The sequence below is a fragment of the Micromesistius poutassou genome (genome assembly GCF_964030765.1).
Source record: "Micromesistius poutassou genome assembly, contig: SCAFFOLD_1384, whole genome shotgun sequence".
Classification (NCBI taxonomy): Eukaryota; Metazoa; Chordata; class Actinopteri; order Gadiformes; family Gadidae; genus Micromesistius; species Micromesistius poutassou.
The window spans coordinates 10001-14312 of record NW_028177710.1 but is presented as its reverse complement, the minus strand read 5'-3'; the positions used below and the strand labels follow the sequence as shown (position 1 = coordinate 14312).

At 48.3% G+C, this 4312-nt stretch overlaps 1 pseudogene across 1 annotated transcript in view; it reads left to right on the top strand.

Annotated features, from left to right (window-relative positions):
- The first annotated feature begins 162 nt into the window (after positions 1-162).
- The window catches only part of LOC311375780 (alkylglycerol monooxygenase-like), a 10063-nt pseudogene continuing 5913 nt past the window's right edge, over positions 163-4312 (top strand). The window contains exons 1-2 of the transcript in view: positions 163-222; positions 1269-1375. The product of the transcript in view is annotated as an alkylglycerol monooxygenase-like (transcript). The remainder of the gene's footprint in view (positions 223-1268; positions 1376-4312) is intronic.

Here is a 4312-nt window from a genome sequence, read left to right as displayed (position 1 = left end):
GAGAGAGAGAGAGAGAGAGAGAGAGAGAGAGAGAGAGAGAGAGAGAGAGAGAGAGAGAGAGAGAGAGAGAGAGAGAGAGAGAGAGAGAGAGAGAGAGAGAGAGAGAGAGAGAGAGAGAGAGAGAGAGAGAGAGAGAGAGAGAGAGAGAGAGAGAGAGGCAGAATGTGTTGGAGCTCAGTGAGACTGAGCAGAGCTCCGGTGCTGCGGGTCAGCCAGCACCAGGTCTGTTTCCCCGCTCCCTCCACCCGCACCACCTCCCCCCCGCTGCGATCCAGAAAGGACCACCGCCACACCGCCCCCCCCCCCAGACCCACCTCATCCACCCCCACTCCCCCCCCCTCCTCCTAATATTACTCCCTCCTGGAAAAAAAAATAGAAAGGTAGAAATCGAGGTTGCATGATTGGCTCTTTTCTTCACGCTCCGTAAAATAAAGGGATAATTTCCCCCTCCCCCCACCCTAATATGATTTCACACATTATTAACTTCATCATCATTTATGTACTTTTTTTGCCCAAAATGTGGAGAAGCACTTTTTCACACATTTTGTTTCTTTAAAATAGTATTTATTATTTTTCACTCTCGCTTCCATAGTTGTTTAAATATAATTGTGTCCGTGTGACGCACACAGGAGATCTACAGTGTGTGTTGAGCCCGTAATGGCAGGAGCTAGGAACGCATGGCTTCGGCCTCCATCGCCACGGTTACCGCCAGCGCAGCTTTGTTTATTTGCGTTTCTTGAAGCGGGAGGGAGATCCATTGCCCTGAAGAACTTCATTTGAATGTATTTAAAGACGGAGGACGTGTAGACAGAGCGCAGGGAGTCTTGCTGGGGTACCGTGAAGAGGACATTTGTTATGACGCGGGGGAGCCGTTTAGCATTCTGCTTTTTAACTGACCTGTCAAATGATTTTCCTTGTAACAATTTAGGAACCCCCTTCATTTTACACATTTGTTTATTTTGCACAAATAAAAAACAACGGGCAAACATTTATTCAATGGATGAATTTGCTCATTCTGAGCAAAGAAAAAAATACTTTCAATTAAGTGTATTCTTATTTTTAGTGTGTGTGTGTGTGTGTGTGTGTGTGTGTGTGTGTGTGTGTGTGTGTGTGTGTGTGTGTGTGTGTGTGTGTGTGTGTGTGTGTGTGTGTGTGTGTGTGTGTGTGGGCCAACGTAAAAACTGTAAAACTGTTATGTTGGCTGTGTATGCTATCTGTGTAACCCATTTGTGTTTAATGTGTGTGTGTTGCCGTGTGTGTGTTTACAGCTGACCGGGAAGGAGCTGCCTCTTGATCGTCAGTTATCCTGGCTACACGCCTCTACCTGGTCATCCACTTCCTGCTGGTCCTGGGCCTGTACTTCCAAGTCAAAACGGTAGGCCTCCTCCCTCTGGGGTGGCACTAAAATTTAAGAGTTCCTTAAAGTTCAACACTGTTCTGCTTCAGGGAGCCATGTGTATTCATTATTTATGTGATGTGTACTTTCTTTCACTTTTACACATCCACACACATTCGAGCAAGACTGAAGTCAGGCAGTTCTTGGATTTGCTGAAAAGCAACTCCGTTGGTGACTCGGGGTGTGCCTTGCCCCGGGGGTATTTCCTCATTGTCTTTTCCCCTTCCACTTGCATGTCAGTACACAGCCGATGCTGCACCGCTCTGGGTTGCGTGGAAACGGCCACATTGCTTCTTCTTTCTGTTTACTAGCGCCGCATGTGAACATGTGCACATATTTATTTTCCCTCGTTGATTCACCAAACTGGCTTCAGTTTGTTGAGGCAGGTCCCCAGTGAGTCCAACTCTTGTCTACAAACCACGACAGAATGACTGATCGCCCTTCCACTCCACAACAACCAGTCAGTGATTTTCCACTCGTCCGGCCAACAGACCCCCCCCCACACCCCCCTCTTATTCCCCCACAAGAAAACCAGAAGAAGAAGAAGAATAAAAAGGCTGGTCTCCTCAGCAGTTATCTTTGGCATCTCTCTCCCTCTCTAGGGAATAGTTTTGGTTAGCCACCAAAAAAATGAATCCCCACACCCCGCCCTTCAGCCCAGGCCCCTTCAAACCCACTCCCGACTCCAAAATGGCCGGCGGTCTTCCCTGTGATCACCATACCTCACATCACTCCTCAGTGGTGCATCTTCAGTAGTGGCTCTCCACCGTGGCCTCCCCACTGCGCGCGCACACACACACACACACACACACACACACACACACGCGCACACGCACACGCACACACACAGGGTCCGGGTGGAGGTGGAGGTGGAGGGGGGGGTTCCCACCTCCTCCTCATCCTCCTCTTCTTTCGTCTTGGCGAGGGAAACATCAGCAGCAGCTGGTGGTCCTTGCAGTGAACACAAACGCCCTAATTGTCGAGTCAAACATCTCCCAACCCAAATAGCCTTCAGGACGCAGCGGCAATCAGGGACTTGGAGGGAAAATAACAACGTCAGCACCGGAGCCAGACAATAAATCATGTCACTGTGTGTATTTATACCCACATGTTTGCTGGCCACTTACTCGCCCTGACAATTGATGATATGGTGCAGGACAATTTATGGGCTCCGTGCTAATTCGGACGCAGCGCGCGCCGAGGCTATTTCAAACAGGAGGAGTGTCGTCGTAGCTACTCTTCAATTACATCATCTGCGTTGCCGTCAAGACTGGTGTGTGTGTGTGTGTGTGTGTGTGTGTGTGTGTGTGTGTGTGTATGTGTGTGCTTGATTATAGGTTTGGCAAAGTTGTTAGTACCTTGATAAGAGCTCTGTGCTCTGCAAATACGGCCTTCCTTCAACACTTGGTAAAAATATATTTTATAGGTCTCTATTGAACACGATATAGTGCAATGTTGTGCAGATCACTGAAGAGGCCGTCTAAGTAATTTCAACATATTTTCTAAGAATGTACGATTTATAATAATGTTTAAAGATCGGAAAACGGAAATCAGGAATCGTGCTTCTTTCCCAACTTATGATAACAATTAAACGAGGGAAAAACAAGAGCCGAAGTTTAAGAATAAAGGTTATACCAACAATTCATTAAAATGCAATCTATTTTATTTGGCACAAGTTCATAATGTAAAATAACATTGGAATTTCTCGACCCGAAAAAAATCTCATGGTTGTTCCAATTAGTTTACATCACACTGTCATGTGTACTTGTACCAAAGTACACTGCACCACACCCCTGGCTTTCATCGCCAGCCTATTATTGATTGATAATAGCCAGTGTGTATCAAATTAATTTCCAATTATCCAGAACAATAATAATATAAAAAATGGAAAAGCTACAATCAGTCCACTGTTCAGGTTACAGTTTCCTCACCAGATGTTACGTTTAACTTCTACCTGTCGCTGTTATGGCTGCAATGTGATACATGCCCGTGTGAAAAGAATGCGCTCACACATTCATACATTTGTTTAATATATATTTAAAACTATATATATATATATCATTTTATATATATGTAAACCAAACACTGGCACTATTTTTCTGCTCAACTGAACGCCGCAAGGAGAAAATGTAGGTCATTTTTCATCCTTGGGTTCTACTTACTGTCTGTGGGTCATGCCCTGGAATGGGGGGGGTGGAAAGTAAAGATCATGTGACCAACCATGACCCGCCCCCTGTAACCTCGTACACCCCTGGTTTATCCAGTACAGATAAGTTCACATGACCCTTTAAGCCTAGATATCCCTCCAGTCATCATACCTCCACACTTAAAATAGCTGTCTCCTCGGCCCCTGCCCCCGGTGGCAACACAACGTGGATCTGTCCACTCCAATAAAGTGCGATGGGTGAGGGTGACGTCACCCCCCCCCCCCCCCCCCCCCAGAACCCCCCACGCCGTGCACGAAAGAATACCCCCTGAGTCAGCCGGAGGGAGCTGACCCAAGATTTCACAGAGAGCTGGAAGCAGGGCCCTGCGAACCTCCCTCCCTCCCTCCCTCCCTCCACTCCTTCTCCTGCTTCTCCCAATCTTTCCCTCCCTCCTGTTCCCCCTCTTTCCCACCACCTCCTCTCCTCTTCTGTCCAGTCCACCCTCCACTCCTTCCTCCTCCTCCTCCCAATATTTCCCTCCCCCCTCCTCTCCCTCTCTCTCCCCCCCCCCCCCTCCCTCCTCTCCTCTTCCATCTCCCCTCCCTATAGCGCCTCGTACAGCGCCGTTCCTCTGGGGGCCGATGGATCACCGCTCGCGGGCCGGCTCTGAGCAGCTCTGCTTTATTGCAGCCTGTTGACGGCCTGATGCTAAGGCTGGCCGGAGGGGCCGCCCCCTCTGTGTTACTTTGTACCGTACTTTGAGTTTGGG